At 35.9% G+C, this 16,049-nt stretch overlaps 1 protein-coding gene across 2 annotated transcripts in view; it reads left to right on the forward strand.

The window, feature by feature from the left end:
• LOC141437073 (uncharacterized) overlaps positions 1-16,049 on the forward strand; it is a 168,116-nt gene that overhangs the window by 79,535 nt on the left and 72,532 nt on the right. The gene's annotated exons all lie outside the window — the stretch shown is intronic.

A 16,049-nucleotide genomic window follows, 5' to 3' on the forward strand; every position in this document is an offset into this window, starting at 1 on the left:
ACGTGAGGTTTTATTAACCGGGAACCATTTTATGGGGAATCGGAACAATTCGTGGGGAATGCGGATTGGTCGAGTTACGACGTAACAGTAGAATATTATGGATGAGAACGGAAGTAGACTTGCAGTCAAATATTGTGCGTATTTTTTTAAAAAAGCTAATTTTCATTAAAATCGATTGTCCCCCCCACTCTAAAATCTAAACCGCTGGGTGGAAAAATTTGAAAAAATTCAGGATGGTAGTAAATATATCAAACTTTCAAGGAAAACTATAACGGCTAAGTTTGCTTGAGAATTATTAGTAGTTTTACTCTTAAAGAGCAGCCTAAAAGTAAGTATGCAATATACCTACCTAAACTTGGTAGATTCTGTATAAAATACGAAATCCTTAGAAAAATATCACTTTTTTTTTGTTATGGCTACGGAACCCTATTTTGGGCGTGTCCGACACGCTCTTGGCCGGTTTTTATACCTACTCGAAATCATGAATACTTACTATTTTTTTTTTACATAAAAAATGTTGCTTTACTGATTTTTCACCCAAATTATAAATATGATTCTCCACAAAACGCTATTTCTTATGGATAATTGGGGACACTTTTTTCTCCATCAAAATCAATGACTAACAAAATCAAAATAGCCAAACCACAAATGATTAAAAGCGGATAATTTTTACATTACGCTTAACTAAAGTATGTCGGCATTATAATTGACAAAAGCTACATACATAGGTACAGTCGAACAAATTGAATCATGGCCCACGGTGGAGCCTTTTAATAATCAATTTCACTATGTTTTCCTTGACAAAAGTATGAGATGTCAACATGGCATTAGTAGGACAAGGTTCCACCCTGGGTCATGATTCAATCTGTTCGATTGTACTCACGTTACGAGTATGTCCGATAAATAAATACCACGGAACACAGGACTTAGTAACAAAGTAAGCAAAGCTTATGTTATGGGCACTAAACAACTGATTTAAATAAACTTTAAAAACATAATAATATTCAATACCCAAAATTCGATAAAAAATAGTAAATTGTACAACTAGGGCATAAAACGAGTCATTATACCCGAGACGTTCGTATAGTAGATAGACACGTCGAGGGGAAAATGGGTTTAGTGCTCGAGTTTTACATTCTGCTTTTAAGTTCGATTGAGAGGAAATTAATTAGCAAACAGTGGGAACAATTGTTCTCTTACTACATATCATTTATTTATTATGCATTTCTATATATGTAAATATATATTTTTTTTGTTTTATTGATTTATTTTGATTGATTTGTAGTTTTACAAAAAATAAAAATTTATATAACAAAATATAGAAGCTTTTTGTTTGTGGCTGTTGGCACTTTGATCTTAGATGAAGATTTTACTTTATGCACTAGAGCATAAAAAGTAATTTTTACCTTCAGTAATTCAGCATAAATACCAACTTTACGGGCATGAGAAGTGAGAAATCATTTTTTATTGTATATCAGCTCCGCATATGTATGTATTATGTATGTACTATGTATGTCAGCTCCGACGGGGAATCGACCCTAAAAATTCGAGGTCAAGTTTTCTAACCACTGCTCCACTGGGCAATCTGGTCGTCAAAATAATACGAGTATCTACATTTAAAATGACAAATACACAAATCAATACACTCGGCTATAGAGGAAGTAAATACGATTCTGTGAAAAACAGAATTAAGGACCCCGGAATTGGAGTGATGTTGCAAAACAAAATATTGTTTTCTGCTTTGGACATATTTTGCATAGAGCTTAAAAATAAATGGAAAAGCGAGCTAACAAGGGGAAGCGATGTTTGTATTTTTTTCTGTTTTTAAGGTAATTGGTTCATTCCGGAACGTGCTGACGTTGGCTTCCATTATTTTTAGGTGTTTTGTTAATATCTGGAACGACTTTTTTGGTAAAGGTCTAGTGTGGGTGTCTGAACAATCCTGTCTGCTAAGGTATACAATCTAAGAGCGTTTTCAGATTATCCGATCCGATATCGGTATCGGACGCCGCGGCGCCGATACGATATCGGGGCAAGTAAAATGTATGAAATATGGTCCGATATCGGATCGGATAATCTGAAAACGCTCTAATCATCATGTCAGCCGAAAGCAGTCCACTGCTGGACGTAGGCCTCCCCCAAGGATTTTTGGAGGCTCATCTTCAGAGCTTCAGAGCAACACAACCGTTCACCATGCTACCAGATTATGTTAGAACTGACATTTGTTGCAAACGAGTATACGTAGCTACGAGTATGATAAGGTCGCGGGTGAGCAAAGAAATTGTTTGTAGTTTACACTTTAACAAGTTTGCTAATATCGTTCAGAACTCGATCGATCACTCGACAGATCTCGACTAAAAGATCAGTTTTCTTTTTCTTTCTCAAGAGAGTCCCTAGCGCCACTAACATTCTGGTTGTTGGTACTGTATTTGTTTCAAAAAACAAACGCAAGGAAGACAGAGGAAAGGACGATGAAGCGAATGGATGTGGAACTGAACAAACAGTAGGAGCCTAAATACGGAGAAGTAAAGCGTATTATGTTTTATACAAACACGAATAGTAATCAGACGCTGGTTTTAGTGCTATAAAAAAACCACCACAGGATATACAGTTTATACAGTAATAAGTAATGAATATGCATAGGTACAAAAATTGTGCCGTGGAGACTGGTGCCTGAACTAGGGGAAACCTGTATGACAGGTCACCAGGTCTCCAACCCTCAAACAACTGTAACAACAGATTAAGAGAGTGAAGACAATATTATATAAACAATAACATCCCTACCTATCTTAATAAGAGGAGCAATACCTAAGAGTATGAAACGATATGGCAATGAATTTTGATTCAAATTCAAATATCATTTATTTCGTCAACATAGGTATTAAGTTGGTAATCGGTATTTATTCAGGTCATTATTCAGGTTTCAGAAATATTTATTTGTATGAATACGGTTGCACGTACGTGCGTGCGTGGGACGTACGTGGTTACGGTTTAATAGCAATTTTCTGCGTATTTTTTTTGACATGTGTAGAGAGAAGCGGATCTGTACCCTAAAATAGGATTTAAACCTCTTTAACTAATTTAATTAAGTATCCCAAATTCATGGTCCAAATCCATCGTAACGTCCCCCGACACATTGCGACACGAAAATGTGTTCCCCAAATTAGTATAACGGCCAGGATTTTACGAGTAATACTAGCGATAATATCTCTCATAAAAAATACATAAAAGAGTTTATGCTTGACGTGTTACGACAATTTTCGGAACCTACATTAGAGTCAGAGGACGGATGGAATTTGAACTAAGGATGCACGTCTGTCGAGCGGCTCGTGGCATGCGGCATGCGTCAAGATGCGGCAGACTGCTGACGGATTTAGTTGTTCTGCTTTGTTTAAAATCAAAGTCAAAACTTTAACTTATTCTGTAAAGGGCTAGGGCTCTCTTACACGTTTTTTTATACTACCAGCGTTTTCGAAAGAATTGCATGAGTATGCAAGAACAATTTATTGCTCTCTCGCTCAGCTTATGTAACATCCACATTCGTTTGTTTTTATCTGACACTCTGACATTTATCTTTGCGAGACCTGACAAATATAAGTTTGAACAGAGGTGTAACCCAAATTCACAAACTATTTTGCATGTTTGTGTTTACGCTTACGTTTTACTTTTTACAAGATTTTACATATATAATTCACTTCGTATATTTATTTGTTTGCTTAAAATCTTGCATGTTAATTTGTTCTGAGTTAATTGTGGTCAGATTTTGGTATACATAATGTAGATTTGATGACAAAAATATAGCAAACACAAAACAACAGTCAGCAAAAACGGCTTATACTCGTACTATATTTTATGTCAATTTTAAAAAACCTATTTGTTTGCAGTCGCTGTTAAAAAAATCTGCCTTAATTGTTGTCTTCACCGTGCGTCAAATGTCTGACATTTTACTTTGACCTACTATAGTGTACCACTGGTGGGCAAAATCCCTACACCATTATTATGCATTATTATTTATTATGCTCTTAACCTACATCATTCGTATCTGGTGTAATATCAGGCCAGTCCTTTTGGTAGGTATACATCCAAATCGTTCCTCCATCTTCTTTTTGCTTGCCTTGCCTTTGCCTCATCATCGCTGGTGCTTGCGACAGTCCGACAGTAATTACTACAAGAATGTCGCATGCTACATGCCGCAAACCGCACTCAATAAGGCGCAAGATGCGGAAATTACCATTGTGCCGTTTTTTATGTGTTTTATATGACTGGCTTTTATGTACTCATGCGTCACGTTTCTTTTGTGTCCTAAGGTCTATTGAAGCTGTCAGCTTTTATTTTCGAAGTAGTAGGTATTAGTTCCGTACAACCAGGTATAACAGGTTATACATGTTATTGTTTTTACCTAATTATCTAGGTATCTATGCGACGAAATATTTTATCACAATTAGTTTTTTTTCTCTGAAATAAGGGAACTCTTTGTTTTGATGATAACTTGTAATTATTTGGTTATGTTACGTTTAGTGGAAAGTGGCTCCGAAGCGGTAACGTTTCGTGTGCTCTGACTACCCCATGTGTGTTTGTGTGTGTAGTGGAAAAATAAAGTGGTACTAAATACCTACTGAAAAAAAGTGGTCAAGTATGGGTAAGACTCGCACATGGTACCGTATGTAATCATAATATTGTGAAGTGTTATTTTACAACTAACTTCTTTTAGGTAGGTCAAAACTATTTTTTACAAATATTACCACTAAATTAAATATTTTGAAATAAAAAAAAAACAGATATTCAAGATCTTTACCTATTTACCTACCTCCTTACACGTACGGAACCATAAAAATCTAATTTTCTCGTCTCGTTTCACGCAAAATAGGCTCGTTTGGTAAATTACATTATTATTTCTTAGGTACTAATGTTTACCCGCGGCTTTGCACGTGTGAACTATTAGATCTGGTTACAATTAAAATTCCGGAATTTTACAAAATTCCCCTTGGGAATACGGTGTTTGACTATTTTGTATATGTTTTATAAATTAAAACTACACAATGCCTGTTATCGAATAGAAAAACAATTTTTAAGCTACCTTTACAAATAACAAAGTTATAAAGGTTTGAAATTCAAGATTAGACAGAGAAAGACATACTGGCATGTGACGTCACACGCCAGTACCGCCATACTTGCTGCATAGAGAAAAGCGTTTGAGAAAGAGACAGGTATATAGATTTTTCAATAAATCACTATAAATCCAATTTTCAACCGATTTAAATGTTCTCTTCGCTAAACACTATCTCTAAGTATATATATATTTTCATAATAATATTAAGATATGGCAAAATCAGGAGTTTTCAAATACCGTATTCCTAAAATTTATATCGTGGTCTTCATTGAGGTTGTGTTAAGAATAATTGTCCAAAATTTCAAGACTCTAGACCCAGCGGTTGAAATTTTAAGATTTTTTCCCTATCCTGTGGGAATATCGGAATAAAAAGTATCCTATGTTTTAATCCAGGTTATAAAATAACTTTTTGCCAAATTTCATCCAAATCCGTCTAGCCGTTTCAGCGTGGTCGAATAACAAACATACTCACTCACTCACTCACTCACTCACACAAACTTTCGCATTTATAATATTAGTAGGATTGTCAAAACAAACGGTCAGTAATTAAATTTAAATACTTCATTATACCAGTGTTTGTCCTGTACGTACCAAGTACGGTCTTATAGCGACAATAATTCATGTACGAAATAATCACGTCTCTTAATTGTTCGTGCCTTAACAAAGTGTCACTTGCAAGCGGCACGCTAAGTATTGTTTAATTAAATGAAAGAAGTTAATAATACTGGTATATTATTTTTGCATGGCTTTAGTATTTTAGACAAAAAACAAATATGTGCACATAAGTAGATGTCACGTCACACACAAAAAACGTCGTGTAAAACATTTGATTTTTTTATATTCATAGTTTTTAAAGCAAACGAAATGCTTTAGAAAAGAGACGTATTTAAATATAAAACGAGGAAAAAACTCTGTCTGCTATTGCCAGCTATCATATCCAGTGATTTATCTTGATATTTAACTAATTAGCTATTAGCTACGAACAATTTGATGACACCTTGTTGGTATATTTTGACGCACGCTCGTATAAAATGTACAGCATTGGCAGCTGTAAGTACCTTAAGAGCGTTTTCACATTACCCGATCCGATATCGGTATCGGATGACGATATGATATCGGGGCAAGTAAAATGTATGGAATATGTACGCGTCTTTCACATTATCCGGCCCGATATCGGAGATCGGAGCCGACACCGATATGACCACTGCACCATCGGACGCCCGTGGGCTGTCGGTTTGTATGTGTGCTATGCGTGTATCTTAATTGTCTCTATTAAGTATCGGAACGATTTTGTCTGAAATACTTATGTGAAAGCAGCACATAGTGTCGGCTATCGGATGTCGTCTATCATCGTCTGATACCGATATCGGATCGGATAATGTGAAACGCTCTAACTTGGAGTCATATAGAGTTAACTAACCATGCAAGTTCGCCTAAAAGTTGCTGATGATAGGTGCTGGAGGGTCGTCGCACCTACAAAAGGATTCGTTGCCCCGCCGCCGACTATACGAGAAATCGTAAAATGTGCGAAACGTTTGTCACCTGTATAAATACGAATAAAAACCCTTTTTGTGTAAAAAAAGGTTGATGTATGCTTGAATATTTATTAGTAATTCATATTTTAGGCAGGTGCAACTGGTTTGAGTAATATTTCTGTTTAACTTAACAATTAAGAATTAAAAATACTAGGTATTCATTTATTAGGATATTTGTTATAAATAGCCTAGATACTAGGTATTTAAAACTTACAAGCCTATGTTAACTAACAAATGCTTTGTCTGTCTTCTAACAAGTCAAATCTCGCAAGTGACAATTCGACAAACGAATTTTAGCGGCATTAACTCGAAATAGGTTTGATTGTCGTTTATGAATAAAGGGGTAGGTATTTTTACAAGCTAGTAGTTTCACCTGTCCCGGTCTGTCTGTCTCGGTAGTCAAATCTTGCAAGTTAAATTCGACCAACTTCCAGTAGTTGGATTGACTCGTAGTTTGGCATACTTATGTAAATCACGTGTCAGCAATACAATAATTAGTAGTAACATCCTGGTAGTCCGGCCAGGATCGTCTGTGCAGGACGGAACTCTTCAACGTTAATAGCATCGACTTGAAATTTGGTCTGCAAACGTAGTTTGGGTACATGGGGGCCCATGTGGGCTTCGCAGGTGTGCGCAATTTTCCTTACGATGTTTTCCTTCAGCGAAAGTCAATGCTAAAATTCAATTGTAATTTCGCACATCAATTCTGAAAAACTGAGAGGTGCCCATTACTTATATTTATTAAATAAAAAAACATACATACTCACTGTTTATTTATGTAACTTAATAAAAATGATGACACTTTTACAACACCCTAGCGTATTTACATGGTAGGTAATAAATAAAAACTGCCCCCTCTGTTGTATCTGACATAATACCTTATGCCAAATAGCTCATATGTCAGGCAACGTGGGAGGAAAAGCGTAAGGAAAGAAGGCATTTACAACACAAAATGTCACTCATAGCTATTTCGATCAATATTACTTCCTTCTACTATATCGAAAATACAAACTGAGACATGGATGCACAGAAAAACCAGAAAAAGAGACCAGCGCATTTTGCGATTTGATTGCTTAGTAGCGACATCTCTTGTCTGGGTGAGCGGTTGGTTCCGAAAGAGTGTGACGTCTCTCGATGAGAGCGGAACATAGATGTCGCTAGTGCTGCTGCATAAGTAGCGTAGTAGAAATAAGCAACCTGAGATATGTATGCATAGGAAAAATTCGTGTCTAGATTCCTGTCCAGCGGTGGTGTAGGGGTTATAGCACGCAGCACGGATTGCTGAGGACCTGGGTTCGATTCCCAGCGCTGGTCTCTTTTCTGGTTTTTCTGTGCATCCATGTCTCAGTTTGTATTTTCGATATGGTTTCACGGGATACCCGTAAAAGTAACAAATATGGAGTTGAAATAAAAAATACAAAAAGACTCCAAAAAACCAATCATAATTACTTCTACTAGTCTTTTGCCCACGACTCCGTCCCCGTAGAATTCATTTCTCGCTATCCAGCGGGAACTATGCAAATTTCCGGGATAAAAACTATCTTATGTCCCTCCCTAAAATTTCATATAGTTGGTTCAGTGGTTTAGACGTGGTAATAAAGAAACAAACTTAGAAACTTTCGCCTTTATAATTTAGTGGGAGATAGAGGGACAAGCACGAAAGTAACTGTGTATGTCTATTACGTCTTCACACTTAACTCTAGGTAGCTAGGTTGTCCGTGCCGTGCTAGGTTTTAGAATAAGACTACAGACACATCTCATACCATACTATAATCATCATACCTTTTTGAATATGTTATGTATGAATTTTCCTAACAATACAATATTTGATTTTTTTTTATTTATTTTATAAATCAAAGCTTGACAATGCACGTTTTTGGTAATAAATAGGATAAGGCAAATTCTGGAGCTGTCAAATACTGTAACCATTAAAAAAAACAGCAGCAGCAGTAGGGTCTAAATATAGCACCTACTACATAAACATGATTATATAAATCACCAACATAAGACAAAGGACTGTACCCCGTACATCACACTGAGAAAAGCATAAGGAAAGAAGACATGATTGCTGACATTTACATAGCCGAAGGCACATATCACAACGCAATATAGCAAGTACTATAGCAATATGGTTATGGAAACCCGGGTCAATCTACGTTATCTTGTGACTGAACCACTGAGCAGTAAAATTACCCGCAGGCTGGTATGGAAAGGTCATGAGGTTTCGAACGATAAGTGCATGAAATATGACCTAGAATATTAAGATTGTTTTTTTGGAATCTTTTTGTATTTTTTATTTCAATTCCAAATTTTTTGCTACTTTTACGGTCATCCCGTAAAACCTATATCGAAAATACAAACTGATATATAGATGCATGGAAAAACCAGAAAAATAAGACCAGCGCTGGGAATCGAACCCCGGCATTCCGTGCCACGTGCTATACCACTACACCACCACTGGACAGTGATACAGACACGAATTTCTCCTATGCACCTTTTCTTATTTAGTCACTTAAGCAGCGACACTAGCGACATCTATGCTGTAGCCCTTATCGAGAAACTTTCAGCACCCCATTGGAACTAACCGCTCACCCAGACAAGAGATGTCGTTATTAAGCAATCAAATTAAGATTGAAATAAATAGGTGCATAGGAGAAATTCGTGTCTATATCACTGTCCAGTGGTGGTGTAGTGGTATAGCACGTGGCACGGAATGCCGAGGACCTGGGTTCGATTCCCAGCGCTGGTCCTATTTTTCTGGTTTTTCTATGCATCAGTTTGTATTTTCGACCTAGAATATGTTGTATTTTCGTATGTGAATAGCCTAATGTTTGCGTTTGTTTCACCTGAATGATGGTCTGGTACTTTTTTGAGTTGAGTCACCTTAATGGTCTGTACCCACTACCATGACCGTCATAGGAACGTGTCAGGCTAAAATATATTCTTTGTATTGAAAAGTATGAGACTATATACCCACTAGCACGTTTCTTAAGAGAAGTCTCTTCGTTCCATTCTCCATACAAACGTAGTCCCGGTCTCGTTTGAAAACTAGGCTACAGAAATAGATGAAATTTTGTAAGTATGGACTAGACGTAATTATCTATGCCTGCGGTTTTTCAGATTTTCATATAAATGTGTAATATCAGAATTACAGGAGCTCAAAAGTCGACAAAAAAAGATGTCAACTTTGCACGAGAATTACAGACTAATAAAGCATTTTTACAAAACTCGAAAAAACTACAGGCATAGAAAATATAATGAATATCTTGATTGTAAAATATCATTGACTTCTGTGCTATACTTTTCGTATAATATGAGGAGAACGAAACCCAAAATTCAACCGCCCAAATCTTAAAAAGCCTACAGATATCTCGATAAAAATTACGGACGTCGTTGCGGAAGGCATGGAGGGGACGGCTGCGAGCGCTTATGTCACGAGCGATAAAGACAGCAATATCCCAAACGAATACCTAAGGCAGTTGTCTCACCGCCGGCGAGGAAACGATTGGCTACCGACTATTTTCTCGCTCAAGAAACGAACAAAAGATATAAGATCCTGTGTGAGTAAAAGAGACATATATATTAATAGTTGATCGCTGGCGGTTCACACTGCCGACATCTTTTGTCGCAGCGACAAGAGCTATAAAACTCGCTGAGCTATAAAACTAGCTCAGCGATACTCGCTCAGTGCTGTTAGCTTGGCGGCCGCCCGGCTCGAGCGAGTGGAGCGAGCAATCGCCCGTCGTGCTCGAACACTCGCTTTTCACTGCTCGCCCACTCGTTTCTAGTTACTCGCTCTGCTCGCTTCTCGCTCATCGTCGGCGGTGGGACAAGTGCCTAACGCGGCCGCGCGGCCGGCAGGGAAACTTCTCTTAGCCAACCGTCACCGTCGCGTGCCATGCACGGAGCGTCAATACACTTATTGGGATTACACGCCGTTGACATGTTGCAGTCCGTGTCGCATTACATTCCGTGCCCGTTACGGTCCTATTAAGATCATGGTATGATAAGGAGTAATGGGTAGAGACCTTTAGGGCTAAAGACACGAGTTCCTAGCTTATTTACTTGTTTTTTAGCGTTCTGTAGCCAAAATGGCAAAAACAGAACCCTTATAGTTTCGCCATGTCTGTCTGTCTGTCTGTCTGTCCGACCGTCGCTTTGCTCAGGGACTATCAATGCTAGATAATAGATAGAAGAAAGCTGTAATTTTGCACGAATATAAATGTCAACTATGCCGACAAAATAATGCAATAAAAAATGTTTTTAGAGTACCTCCCATAAAGTGGAGGTGATTTTTTTTTCTCACCGATTTCGTAGTGTGGGGTATTGTTGAATAGGTCGTTTAAAACCATTACGGGGTTGCTAACACAATTTTTCGATTCAGTGATTTGTTTGCAGAATATTCAACTATAAAGTAAATATTTCATTAATCGAGCGCCCCCCCCCCCTCTAAAATCTAACCACAAATTTGAAAAAAATCAGGATGGTAGTAAGTATATCAAACTTACAAGGAAAACTATAACGGTTAAGTTTTCTAGTATTTAAGAGTAAATCCTTAAGAATAAAATATCTTAACTTGGAATATTCCGTACAAAATACGAAATCCAATAATCTTATTTGTTTAAAAAAATTAACAAGGAAACGTTTGGGTCCGGAACTCCAAATTAAATAACCATACAAGTGGACCTTATTAATAGTACTTCATTTAGATAATCACCCCTTCTTATGTGGGTGCCCCATTAAACCCTTTTACAATGTTTGAGAAGGCTTAAAGTGCTATCGCTCGGAGGGCCATTAGTCAATTGCGTGTGTAAATAGAACTCGCTTGGATGTTTGAGTACTTATTATTGAAAATAAACAGACTAGACTCCTAAAATATACCTACTCCTATCCATCCCAGTCTATATACGTCCCACTGCTGGGCACAGGCCTCCTCTCAGAACAAGAGGGCTTAAAATATACTCGTATAACTACCTGTATTTAAACAGTTACATTTTCAAAAAATAACGGACACTTATTTTTTCTTTTGTCAATTAGACAAAAATATGGACCTATTAGGGGAGTGACACTATTTACCGACCAGATAATACCGACATGGAAATACCGACCCGATATTTCGTGTTCTATGGGCGAGTACACGAAAAACGGGGTCGGTATTTTCATGTCGATATTACTATTTTTTTAAGGCTGCTATTTACTCTTAAACTACTAATAATTCTCAAGCAAACTTAGCCGGTATAGTTTTCCTTAAAGGTTTGATATACTTACTACCATCCTGAATTGTTTCAAATTTTTCCACCCTTCGGTTTAGATTTTAGAGGGGGGACGCTCGATTTTCATGAAAATTTTCACTTTAAAGGTGAATATTTTGCAAAAAAAATCACTGAATCGAAAAATCGTTGTAGCAACCCCCTAATGGTTTTAAAAAACCTATCCAACGATACTTTACACTATAGGATTGGAGGAGAAAAAAAAATCACCCCCACTTTACGTCTATGGGAGGTACACTAAAAAAAAAATTTTTAGATTTTTTTATTGTACCATTTTGTCGGCATAGCTTACGTTTATATCGTGCAAAATTACAGCTTTCTAGCATTGATAGTCCCTGAGCAAAGCCGCGGACGGACGGACAGACAGACAGACAGACAGACATGGCGAAACTATAATGGTTCCGTTTTTGCCGTTTTGGCTCCGGAACCCTAAAAAACGATGTACCCGCCGATGCCGGATGCCGGGAAAGAGTGTCTATTAGGCAAAGCTCTGATAACGTCAGTTCTCTTTATATTTTGTCGCCATGACAGATCATGACCAAAGAGTATTAGTGGCATAGTGTAGTATACAGTAGTATAGAAATAATGATATATTTATTAGTAACAGAATAACATGATATTTTACACCGATAGTAACGATAGAGCTATATTACCAAAAAGTTAAGACGACGAATTGGGCATTTAAGATACTGAAAAACATCTAGTTTTATCTCAGCAATTACAAAACATATCAAAGTGATATTTGAAAACCTGATTCTTCATTCAATGACTTTGTTTTCCAAGTTGCCGAAACACGATTCGACTATTTTATAGCACAGAAAAAAATATCAAAGATACCTCTTGTAAGACAGGGATTTGCTTGTTACAGGCAACCCAGATCAAATTAAGATTCCAAATTTTCATATTAAATTAGTTTTAACCCATACTTCAACATTCAAGTTGGATTTTATTTTATTAAATTGTAATTTGTAGTTGAAACGACAAAAACCGTTTTGTCGCTTACGACATTTTAATATAAGCTAGCGCGCGCTCGTATTTTGTATGAAACCCTATGAAACCAGTCCCCTCTCAGCGCATGCCTCAGACCGCCGCCGGCGTTGTCAGCGACGGACCTATGCTAGTCGAACTGCCACGCGCCATCGATCGCATATAAAATAATACCGAGCAATAAATGGGAAAAAATGTCGGATCTTCAAAAAGGAAAAGAAAGGTTGTTTAATTCATGAATGTATGGTTATGATTAAGAAAAGGTGAGTAATCATTATATTTCTACAGTTCACTGGCACAAAACGTAAACAAATCGCCATGACAACGTCAGTTCTTAGTTTTGTCGCCATGACGGTTCATGACATATATGACATACTAACAAAATAATATGATATTTACATCGAAAGTAACAATAGAGCTATATTTCCAAAAAATTTATTGATATAATGTGATATTTTGGTATCTTACGGACATTTAAAAGGCATTCGATTACGGTTTGTGCTAGTGCTGCATTCTGACGGCAGAACATTGCAGTAATATTCCCTATCTGCTTCTAGTTTTATACGAGTATAATAGGTAATACCTAAGTACTTACCTACTTTTTAGATAGGTAAGTAGGTAGGTAGGTAAGGTAATTAATAGTTAAAAATATTCTAAAGTATGTGTGTGAACCAATAGTGAACTGCAAGTACCTAAGTACGCGAAAACATTAACTTCTAAAACTTTAGAAATCTAAAGGTACTGTAGAAAATCGATTTTATTCCTTTAATTATTGCAATTCAGTGTTTGTACAAAAAGCCATTGACTATACTTACAAAACTATTCACATTTCAATAAGCAGTAACACAAATAATAAAATACATTATTATCTTTCAGAAGCAATCATTAGAACAAAGTTCTGAGAATAAAGTCATGGAGCCGTCTTCGAATTTAGGTGGAAATAAAACAATGTCAATCGATTTTATGCAAGGGTATGTAGTGGTATGTATCCATATTAATTTTACAGATCTACTTACTTTGAATATCAACCTTGATGAAGTTAATATCGCTTCATTTTAATTTCGTTTCTTTAGAAAACGAGAAAATTCGCCAATGTATGCAGTTACAAAATGTATTAATCTCGTAAGATTTTAGTACCTACCTGGGCGTTTTCACAAAAAACGTATTCATTCTTTTTTTTCAATTTTGGAAAAAATATAGTTTTTCCTTCTCAGAATCAAAAGTACAATCGATTCGATGGTTTAAAAAAATTCCCTATCAAAAATGACAGTTTTGTAACGTTTTTTTTTCATACACTCGGTATGGGCGTCACAAAACTGACTCATAAAGTTTATATGAAAAAATTAAATACATTTTGAAAGAAAAGGTACACTCTTTTTTGAAAACGCCTACCTACCTACATAGTAAATTATAGTATAAATTAATAACAAATCCAAGTTTTATCTTGAAGAAACTATGTAGGTCTAACAGCTACAGTAAGTATTTCTTTTATTGCCAATTTTTACGTGAGCAGAATAAAGAATTTCATATTTTTGAAAATGTTTTTTTTTTTCTTTATAGATAGAAATATAATGTGAGAAAAATAACTCATCTCTCAACATAGTATTAGAATGCGCATCTGAAGTATCAGTAAGTTTTGTATTAACTTAAAGCCAGTAAACGAATGTACTTATACTTTGGTGTACAATAAAGAGTCGGAGTATTGTATTGTTTTGTACTTAGGTTCTAAAAAGTTAATTTTAAAGATATAAGACAGCTTTTTTCTACTTTGCCTTTTTTTACTGTGATTTCACTGTATAGTCAGCACCCAAAGTAGCGGATAATTTTTTTACTTTGTCGTATTAGGATATTGCCAAATTTGTATGGTGTAAGTACGTTGTTGTATAACGACAAAGTTTTAAAAAATACGCAGCTACTTTTGATGCTGACCGTACTGATCTGTGGTGTTACGAATATTTGTATTGTACTAAAAATAACACAGTTGAACCTTAAATAAAAAGTTGACCCTTACATATCTGAGAGTAAAATAAACGTTTGTTTCAGATTGAGACCGAAAAATCAAGATTTGGGGCACCGAATAATTGATTTTAATCATTTTATAATGGAACTTGTAAAACTTTCTCAGCATAAGTGTTCGTTTGATTGCAGATTAGCTATAATGAAATTAGTTTCTGAAATCAAGTACGAGTAGGCTTGCAATCTGAGTTTTCGGTGTGTAGCTAACGTTGACAACTCAAATTATGTTATGTCAGTTTCCGAATAATAACGGTGTTAAATTTGGGTAATTCTGGAAAATACAAACAAATATAGATGCACGGAAAAACCAGAAAAAGAGACCAGCGCTTTCCTGATTTTCTGATCTATGTTTCAGTTTGTATTTTCGATGTGGAATTTACGGGATGATCGTAAAAGTAACAAAATTTGGAGTTGAAATAAAAAAAATACAAAAGACTCCAAAAACCAATCTTAATTCTGGGAAGAATAAAATACAGATTAATTGTTTGTGCGACCGTTGCCGGCGGTGATGGCGGAAAAAAGGCCTTTATTCCTAAGAGTTATCTCCTTATATATGTACTAGTTTAACAACGCCTCTTCGGGCTGTTATAGAACTTATTGGTTAAATACAGCCATTGGCAGATCTTGTAGATCTAAATGAATAAATTTAAACAAACGGCTATAAATGATTGTGTTGTCTTTTAATAATGTTTGTGTAAATAATATTTTTTTTTAATATAAATAAGTAAATGTAAATGTAAATACCTATGTAAATTAGTAAATAAACTGTGTTAAGTGTAAATAAGAAAAATATTAATATTAAAAAGATAAATATAAAAAAAATACCTGTAAAACCGTATGTTTGTATTATTTACTTTTTGCTCTGCAGTACTTGCCTACATTTACGGCCCGAGATTTCTTATGTCTAATGGGTCTCAACCTACTTACTATCAAATGGACAATATATGGTGGCAGGCGAAATCTATAAATTTAATTTTTAATACAAGCTCTTGTCGACTTGCTTTTTTTGTGATTGTACTTGCACTGTCATCCACCCCACATAAGTACCTATGCCAAATTTCCACGTCAATCAGACCACTAGAAGTGAGTCAAAATTCACTTGCAGATTTTACAAAACAACAACACAACAAC

The sequence above is a fragment of the Choristoneura fumiferana genome, chromosome 17 (genome assembly GCF_025370935.1).
Source record: "Choristoneura fumiferana chromosome 17, NRCan_CFum_1, whole genome shotgun sequence".
NCBI classification, from domain to species: Eukaryota; Metazoa; Arthropoda; class Insecta; order Lepidoptera; family Tortricidae; genus Choristoneura; species Choristoneura fumiferana.